Source organism: Odontesthes bonariensis, chromosome 17 (genome assembly GCF_027942865.1).
Source record: "Odontesthes bonariensis isolate fOdoBon6 chromosome 17, fOdoBon6.hap1, whole genome shotgun sequence".
In the NCBI taxonomy this organism is placed as follows: Eukaryota; Metazoa; Chordata; class Actinopteri; order Atheriniformes; family Atherinopsidae; genus Odontesthes; species Odontesthes bonariensis.
This window is the reverse complement of record NC_134522.1, coordinates 25,850,654-25,860,972: the sequence shown is the minus strand read 5'-3', so window position 1 is coordinate 25,860,972 and position 10,319 is coordinate 25,850,654. Positions and strand designations below refer to the sequence as shown.

The following is a 10,319-nucleotide window of genomic DNA, read 5'->3' as shown; positions in this document are numbered from 1 at the left end:
GGGGTGGCAATCTGTTGCATGTCTTCCCCATCGCTCTGCCCCTGCTTCCTGTCTCTCTCTCCAACTGTCTGTCCATTAAAGGCATAAAAAGCCCCCCCCCCCCAAAAAAAGAAAAAAAAATGATTTGATCTCATCACACAAGTATCGATCAATACCCAATACCAATGTTAGTATCGATACTATCGATATTTTAAATAGATCCGCCCACCCCTATTATACGTGACTCAGGAGGTTAACGGTAGTATCCTCAATGATGTCTACTTATATACAGTGTTGTATAGTTTTTATTTTAACCATTAAGCTGTCATTAGTTGCACCAAACCATGACATGCATATATTATATGAGATAAGGCTGTGCTCAGCATTACATTCCTGACAATAATTACATTTAAATTCTTTATTTCACTGTGCAAATTATCAGGGCTTTTCAAAAGTCCACCGAGTCTCATTACTCAATGATCTCCTGATTTCTGATCACATACAATACACATTTTAGGCTCTAACATGAAGTAGCGTCACAATCCACAAAAATGGTTGGATATGAGATGGCAACATATCCCTTGCATGTTGTTTTGTGGAGTGCAGTTTCCACGTGACATGGCTGGAACCTCGATCCATGAATGGTAAAATGTATAAACTCTAACCATGTCTAATTTTCAAACCCTGACTTCTTTTTTTGTGTACCATCCTACCTTAATAATGTAAATTAATCCTAAGACAAGCTGTGAAAGCAAAGTACATAAAAGGTAAAAGGACAATGGAAAACACTGGGTGGGAAAGGTCTTTTGGGTGGGATTCAGTGAACTAACACTTCCCCCTCCGATAAGCATTTGTGGCTAAATCAAAAGTGTTTAACATGTACATCATCATGGAGCAAAATACTGAATGTGGACATTGTGACAGACATAGTGAGACATCAAACCTCTGTCATCACATGTAACAACACAAATTTAGAAAGAAAAACAAGTCAGGAAAACATAGTCATTGTACAATGTTTGAGCCTTTAAACTGCAGTGTATTGCTGTGTTGACTAAAGTAGCTATTACACATTATTGTGCGAGATCAGGTTGGAAGCAAAGCCAGTACAGAAATGCCATAAAGTGCAACACCACTGAAGGTGTGTAGGCCCCAGTAGACTCCTTCTTTTCAACAGCTTCAACCTCTCTCTTTAAATACCTTTCTAAGATAACAAATTCTTCGCACTAAGAATTTATCAACTTAGTGTCTGAACAGTTTACGGCCACACCACCCCCAGTAAATCTGATCTCATCTGATCTTGAAAGCGAAGAGGGGCTGGGCCTGGTTTGCACTTGGATGGGAGACCACCTGGGAATACCAGGTGCCGTAGGCTTGGCGACCCTGCTCTAGCCCAATGTGAGCCCCCACACAAGCCTGAAATTGAGGAAGCAGATATAGCAATGGATGAATGGATGCTATCTAAACACAGTGATTACAGATCAGGAGATTGTTCAGTAATGACACACAGTGAACCTTTAAAAATAACTTTTTAGTTCACAAAGGGATTCAAATAAATCAAATGTAGTTATTGTCAGCAATGTAATTTAAAGGGATAGTTTGCCTCTTTTGACCTGAAGCTGTATGACATCCCATACTAGCAATATCGTGCATGAACATTGACTTACCCCCTACTGCGTACTGTGAGCCGAGTTCCGGCCTCGTTTTGGCATTGACGAAGGTAGTCCGACTAGTTGGCTCCAGGAAAAAAAAAGTTCCAGGAAAAAGTCAGACCAAGCAATCCCCTGCTTCCGAGCAGTAAACACCGTGAAACAGGCGTGGCTGTCGGCAGGTGGCAGCGCGCAGTGATATGAAGGGAGAGAAAATAGCGCCAAGCGATTGTGAGGTCTGACTTTTTCCTGGACAACGATTTTGTGATGCAAATGTATTACTCTTTTGAACGCATATTGTTTTCAGAAGCAAAACGCTTTATTTTTTTGACCCCAGCCAAATAACACCAAAACGAGGCTAGAACTCGGCTCACAGGATGCAGCAGGGGGTAAGTCAATGTTAATGCACGACATTGCTAGTATGGGATGTCATTCAGCTTCATGTCAAGAGGTGAACTATCCCTTTAAGCACAAACCCACAGATTTACTCCTGATCAGTGTGTAAATAGTCCTTTTTAAAATAATTATACAATTAAATTAATACTTAGCATCAAATATTTGTGTTTCCAATCAGGTTTTAAGTATCAGTACCTGGCTCCACCTACTTCTCTGAATGTAGTTATGTGTGGCTCCGAAAAAGAAAGATGGTGACGGCAAAATGGCGTCTCAGAGGTAGTGGAAGAATCTCTGGGTGCCATCACAATGGCTGTCTATTCCGTCTATTTGGCTCAAAGAAACACACATTTATAAAATCAGCTGGTTAGTTACGTATGAAGATGCCAAGATTAAATGCTTTAACCAAGATTAAATGATTTTTTCTTTTTTTTAAAAAAACAACAAAAAACAGCAAAGCAGCATGAACCTGTGAGGACCATTTTAATGGTCTTCAAACTTCTAAAACAGTTTACTGTTTATGACATATTTTGGTTCTGAACCATGACTAATGCTGTTAAACCACAGATTCAGTCCCAAGTAAGTACATTTTAAAAAATGGGACTGTTTCTCCTTCAGCTCACTTCATTACACTTTACACTTCGCACCCTTGGGAGGAATTATAACAGATACTGATGGTACTTTTCTGGCCGTCACACTGATATTGTCCCATTTTCGAGTTCTCTCCCTGCGGTGGGCAATATTATCAAGCCGTTCTACAACAAAACATCCCTGTGTGTTACAGGCAGTGGAAATATTGTTTGTGAGCAGTGATATGAGATCTGAGAAGAATGAAACTCAGCACGTCTCATTTGAAGTTGGAGCGTAAAATTTTTAGTGGTGAGAATCTCAGCTGATAGAGTTCTATGAAAGGCATAAACAACGAAGGCTGTGTACTGAAAATGATGCCTGACTGTTAATGTGTTATGTTCTTCATTTTGAACTCCCTATTCTAAAATGTATTAGGAGATGGAAAGTAAAAAGATCTCATCTGTCTCAGACACATGCTGTCGCACTTGTATCTGATTATGTGGCACTTTACTGCACATTTCCATCTTAAAGGTTCCATGGCATGAAAATAAATGGAGGCTTTTATATATTTTTATAGGCTTTAGTGGTCCCCTTATACTGTATCTGAGTTTTTTTTCCCCAAAATTCTGCCTTGGTGCAGAATTACAACCAGTCCCAAAAACAAGCTTTCCTTAGGATCCTCAGAATGAGCTGTTTAGGTTCTGCAGCTTTAAATGCAAATTAGGAGGAGAAAGGCGGGGCAAAGCGGAGGGTGGGGATGTGGCCTTACTTACGCCCGTGGTACCATGCGCAAATGTTTTGTGAATCGCTATGGCACGTAGATGGCACGGCAACCCTATGCTGTAAAACTAGCGAAACCTGTTGAAATGAGCTTAATTTGACAATATGACGAACTAGTTAGTGAACAACTCTCCTAACACAGTCAAACATCAAGCAAGTGCTACACAAGACACAGCGAGACGACAAAAAAGGCGGCGTGAAGGGGAAAGCAGGAGTGAGGATTTTGACATTCTCATCTGATTGCTCTGGTTTGTAAAGATGCACGTAGCGCTAGCGCTGGAACCATGAATGAATCATTATCCTGATGAAATGCACTGAATTTGCGGATTCATTGTTCTTCAGGAAGCTTGAAGTTGGGGGTTTTGGTCTAAAATGAGCGAGCTAACCATCTCATGGGCATGCAAACACCTCCAACAGCCCAGTTGGCAGAGATAAGTGCTTGCAGATGCTATTGGCTGCATAGCTAACGATACAAACCCTTTCTTGTGGTAACAAGCTATGTAATTATACTGTACATACAGGAAAGCAACACAATTATAGAGCGTTAAATTACTTACTCTCGGGAGTGAGATCCTTCCCCAAGTGAGGGACGAATGGACATCCATGTACAGAGCAATGAGCTGGCCAAAGAGCTGTGGGTGGGGAAAGGCAGTTTATTAGCTCTGGGGGGAAACAACCTCCACGTCATAAGAGGCGCCCACGTCATAAGAGGCAGCTTTCCCGATTAGGCCATTTGCATGGTCACATTACCAAAGGCCGAGAATAATTTCCATTGCATGGTTTAGGTCTGTTGCCATTTTTAGCCACTGGGGGACCGCAGGCAGGCTAGAGGAACTCATATTAATGTTAAACAACCTTAAAAAGTGAAAATTTCATGCCATGGCTCCTTTAAAGCTGCTTGATTCTTCACTTTCTATGTAAGCTTTCTATTGTGGGGTAGTCCATATTCAAATTATCCTATACCAGCTGTCATCTGGCGAGAGGCAGGGTACACCCTGGACAGGTCGGCAATCCAACTACACTCACACTCATTTAAGAGTCACCAAATTTTTGGGTGGTGGTAGGAAACCAGAGTTCCTAGAGAGAACCCTCGCATATACAGGGTGGACATGCAAACTCCCCAGCTGGGATTAGAACCAGGAACCCTCTCTCTGTGAGGTGACAGTGCTAACCATCGCTCCATCGTGCCAGTACAGCAGTTTGGGATGGATAAGCAGAGAAAGATTAGTTTTGTTAAAGAAAATGTGCAAATGTTGAGTCTACATTGGACAAAAGGAACATACAGCACAGACACAGTGAGCAATAGTGAGTGCTAGTTTTAAAGTTAAGAATGAACATCTGGGTCTGTGGTAAATGGTATTCAGTGCATTGTGAAGCTGTGGGTGACATCAGCTCATAATCTTGAGCTTCACAGTTTTAAACAGTGATGGGCAGTAATCCGATTACTTTTTCAAATAACGAGTAAAGTAAGGGATTATAATGGCAAAAGCAGTAATTAGATTACTGTTACTTTCCCGCAAACAGACTGCGTTACTAAACTGTGATTTTGTTTGTGAGAATGTCTCGTGACAATCACGTATGAGCGGTGCGACGTCACTGCGTGTGTAGATCAACAAGAGATAACATGGAGCGGGAGAGAGCAGGACCATGCAGCGTTTAATGCTTGGAAGTACCGACATTACTTTAGTTACTTTAGTTTACCGACATTAGTTTGATTCGATAAAAAGTGACAAAAACATTAGCGTCCGCTGTACACTCTGCGTGGGAAGAAAATGTTTATCTACAGCGAAAAATTCCGCCTCAAATCTGAGCGAGCATCCGGCAAGCCGGCACAGGAATGTGAAACTCATTGAGAAATCCCCGGATCCCCCCACTGACATGACCGCTGCAGCTACCACATCCAATTCCACCGGGCAAACCTCCGACGGCCCCTCTCCTGCTGAACAGGTGAAAATAGACTTAAGAGCGATAGGACTTAGTGCGGCTGAACTGAAGAAGCTCGTCGCTGGCTATATTGTCGAGGACATGTTCCCCATTTCCACTGTAGACTGAATCATTCTGACGCATCGTAGAAAAAACCAAAAGCGGTGTCAAGCTACCGCGGTGTCAAGCTACCGCAGAGAAAGTAATTTGCAGGATACCTTCTGCAAATGATAATAGCTTATAAATAATAATAATGATAGCTTACTATTATGTCAATTTTATATGATGGAATATGCAGAAAGAAAAGAATTAGGCTGAAAGGTTTATTGCTTTATAGCGTATTAAGGTTGTGCATCATGTTTTTGAAAAGTAACTAAGTAAAGTAATCAGTAAAGTAACTAATTAATTTGGAAAATAAGTAATCAGTAAAGTAACTGGATTACTTTCTTGAAGAGGTAATCAGTAACCAATTACTATTTCCAAGTAACTTGACTAACACTGGTTTTAAAACACATTCATTCAGAGTTGTATTAAAAGCTATCCACTCCGGACTAACGGACTCCGGGACGAATCCATTCCGGATTTAGGGTAGACTCAGGAACGGATCCACAAAACGGACCCGGATCGGAGTCCACTTGCAAACCGCAACGGATCCGGAACAGATCCAGATGACGGATCCGCCCCGGACCCTATCCGGATCCACACATTAAGTGCTACATCCGGCCCGGATCCGTTCATAGATCACATCATCCGGCCCGGATCCGTTTTGGATCCATTCATAGAACACGTCATCCGGCCCGGATCCGTTTATGATACTTATAACGGAGGTGGACTCATTTGGTCCAGAACCTTTATTTTTTATGAATTTATTAACAAAAGTAGACACAGATAAAAACGTGCTTACCAACTAGAAATGACTCCATAAAAATCCCACCAGTTTAGCCTTATACACCTGAAAATGATTTATTGTGAAGCTGCAAAAGACCTAAAATTGGGTTATTATTACGAGTAAATTTACAGTTTTGAGGTTGCACAGTGGTGCAGCTGGTAGCACTGTTGCAGGTGTTAGAATCCAGCCAGGGGTCTTTCTGTATGTGGTTTGCATGTTCTCCCTGTACATGCATGGGTTCTCTCTGAGTACTTCATCTCATCTGCTATCCATTGTTCTGTAAGGCAAGGCAAGGCAAGGCAATTTTATTTATAGAGCACAATTCATACACAGGACAATTCAAAGTGCCCTGTGTACTGCTCTCCCTGCCTCCCTCATCCTCCATACCAGGACAGTAACCTCCACCAACCTCCCTGGAGATATATGGGACATTATAGTATGATCCTTGTGATCATATGATTGGTTGGATACAACCAATTAAGTGGAATTGAGTTCACTTAAAGGTCCACTAAATTAACAAAATTAAAGTTCCTTATACGTCTATTGTTACCTAAAATACACAAACTCAAACTTTGAGTAAAGTGAGAAAGTTGTACTTGTCAAAATCGTAATTTTTAGTGAAGTTATAAAATACGTCTTTCTGATTGGACAACAGGTCATGACGTACATTTCAGAAGACAGCGCAGAACTAGCCTGTGCGCCTACCTGAACAACGCGCTGTTGTGATTGATACTGATCGAAATACTGACGTATAATTCAGTATCTCTGGATTGAGCTCAATACAATGGACGACAGCAGTTCCAGCAGTGAAGATGAACCGTTTATTCCACAAGGTGTCCAACCGTATTTATTTGAACCACCAGCGCAGGAGGCTGGGGAACAGGTGGATATGGACGGGGAGGCTGCGGGAGGAGTTGGCGCTCGTTTGGGGCACATCAATTGGTAGGCTACAACCACATTTCAATGTCGTGTCAATATCGCTCATATATCGGGAAGGGAAATAAATACATGTTGAAACAGTGTCAATAAACGGAGTAGTGTTGGCTCTCTATAAACCATCTCATTTCGTTTATGAACGTTGTCATCAGCTGAAACGGCTGCGGAGCGCCTGCAGCCGGCGTCCCGCCGAGAGATTACGGCACCGATCCTCCCGTGGCGGCCGCTTCCAGCGGTGTTTCGGGCTCGCCGGGACCCAGTTTGGTGGCCTGTTTAGATACTAGCGACGAAAACTGTAAACGAAAACTGTCTTTTGTAATAACCTACGATCTACTATACGGACTACCAACTCAAATTACTTGCTACCTGCCGTGCTTTGTTATTCTGAAATGTACGTCATCATAAGTAACCTTGGTAACCCCGCGCGTTTATTTTTTTGAAGGGTGGAGCTTTTGGACCTGATAACGGATGAAATACCGTTTTCCAGATATTAGTACATTTTCGTAAAAATCACTATCAGAAATGTAAGGTATCTATCTGGACATATGAAAACACAACTAGATCACTGTTAAATTTTGTTTATTTAACTTAGTGGACCTTTAAAAGAGATTGACCAACACATCACTACAAGTGGCTAATAAGATAACAGACACAAAAAAACATGAAAAAATGTGATGGAAATTCATAAATTTATTTATGAATACTCACATACTCATTTAAATGAAAAAAATAAATAAAATAAAAAAGAACTGGCATAAGTGATGTGCTGTGCTTAGACATCGTCAGCAGGGTGAACCTCGTTTGTACTGCATCTCCTTGAGGTTCCCCTTTCTGCTGCCAAGTTGAACCACCGGATGGCATGCTTGCAGACATGTTCAGTGGAAGCACAAGCGACAGGATTTTTTCTGACAGAATCTGTAATCACAAAAGGAGATTTTCCATTAAGTTATCATCATCCGCCATCATAATCACAATTTGTAATGTGACAGGATACACATAGTGATGCACTCCAAAATAGACAATCTATCATATACTTCAGACATAGAATTTCTAAATATAGGAATGCTGTTTAAGACTAACAAAAATAACCTGTGTATAGTCAACTTAGATGAATGAGTGATGAGTGAATGATATAGTGACCAAAACTACCAGGGTTAACTCAAATCTACATTACCTACCGGCAATATGCTATGTGAGCTAGCTAACCACGCTCGCTATGCTATATGCTATATATGCTATATCGCTATGGTATGTTATATTGGAGGAGCCTACCCATCATCCGTGGGAGAAGTTTATTGATTTCTATTTTAGTATTGGCCTAACATATAAAGACATCAAATCCGTTCTTGCACGTAGACACGGCTTTGACATAAGTCTACGGATGATGGGTAGGCTCCTCCATCGCTGTGTCTGTTTTACTTCCGGTTCACTAACGTGGGAAAAAAACTTTTGCGAGATCTCGCAATACTTTTTGCGAGATCCCGCAATACTTTTGCGAGATTTCGCAAAAAAAAAATCCCTCCATATCCCTTTAGGGGCTCCGTAATATCGCTATGCTATATTACAAAGTTAAAAGTTAAATCATAGAGACAGATTCATCCGCTTTCCATCTGCATAAACAAGCACATATTAACAGTTTTAACAGTTTACTTACAGTGTACGATCTGCCGAAGGAGACGTTTCGCTGTTACTTTCCAACTTCCAATGACAGTGTAACAAAGAATGGTGCGGATCCGCCTAGAGTGTGCAGCGCTTCCGCTGTTTCACAGTACATTGTTTGGGGGCGGGGCGTGTCGCTGCCCAACTCCGAGTGCAGCTGAAGCCGAGGTTTGAAAAGAACGTGTACAATGTGCAGATCTGCCTGGAGGCAGCAACGGGTCCGCTAAGGCGGGGTGAGCGGTTGATTAGGAAGGACATCGCTAACATCCTTGATGAGAACAGAGCAGGCTCAAACAAAGTGGAGATGTTGGTTTTTATCAAGGAAAACGTACATTTCCTTCTGTGAAACCAGAGGAGGAGGGTAAGATATAGAATTTGTTTATTACTTGATTACTTTTTTTGTTCAAGCTACCTCACAGAGGTGCTCTGTTTATAAGTGTTAAATGATAAAATAAGTGAAGAAAATAAAAAAATCAGGGACATCCTGGATCTGTTTCTTCACCATTCTTCATTTTTTTTAATGGACTGTAGAAGTATCGGATCGGAACTTGGTATCGGCAGATACTCAAAATCAAATGACTCGGACTCGGGGGCAACAACCTGATCGGGACATCCCTAATGTAAACATGACCCAAAGATCTGTCAGCTGCTTTGGGACAAATCTCATTTAAAAAAGGACTAAGGTGAAGTAAAACAAGAATGAAAAAATTGAAATTTGATTGAAATTCTAAATTCATCTAGTAAATCATGGACACCATACTCGGAAAAGGAACCATCTGCCACAATTCAAAAGCCTTTATCTCTGATGGTATGGGGATGCATTGATGCTTATGGTTCTGGAAACGTGCTACACGGTCCTGTTCCAACAGTTTTGAGGCATGTTGCTGCAATCAAATTGAAGATAAATTCATATTTTTCATCAAATAGTACATTTGACTTTCAACATTTGATTAGTCCCCTATGATGTATTCTGAATAAAATAATAGTTTATTTCAATGATATGAGATTTTCAAATCTCATCAAACTTTTTTCTAATTGGGGATATTATTTTCAAACCAGCAAGATTACAGTCAAACAGTGATAAATATCTGATTAAGCACAAACCCAAAAAGCTTTAATAAATCCATCAAAAAGGCTGCACAGTATTGCTTGTTTCTGACAGTTGAATTAAATCATTTATGATTTTTCGGTGGTTGTACTGATTTAATTTTTGAAGCTTCACTGACTAACAATTATTAAAATGATGGCATACAGAAGCTGGTTTAGCTGTTCACTTCAGGGGATTCCACAGTAAATGGTACATTTTAGCCCAGCACATTCAAATAAAAGATGCATAATCTTATCTAATTTGAAACGTAGATTCTTAAATGCCACACACATTAGGAGTTTGCGAGGAAGAGTGAAGAGCCTCATTAAAAGCATTACCGATCAGATAATACCACTAACAATTCCAAAGCCAGATGCATACATTTTTTCCATTTGGAAAATACTGCAGGCTGATACCAATACTTTTAAAATCAGTATACTTCAACTTGCCATGATCT

The 10,319-nt window shown here is 40.8% G+C and overlaps 1 pseudogene; it reads left to right on the top strand.

Annotated features, from left to right (window-relative positions):
- Nucleotides 1-1,232: 1,232 nt before the first annotated feature.
- Nucleotides 1,233-1,351, top strand: LOC142366928 (5S ribosomal RNA; annotated as a pseudogene).
- The last annotated feature ends 8,968 nt before the right edge of the window (nucleotides 1,352-10,319 follow it).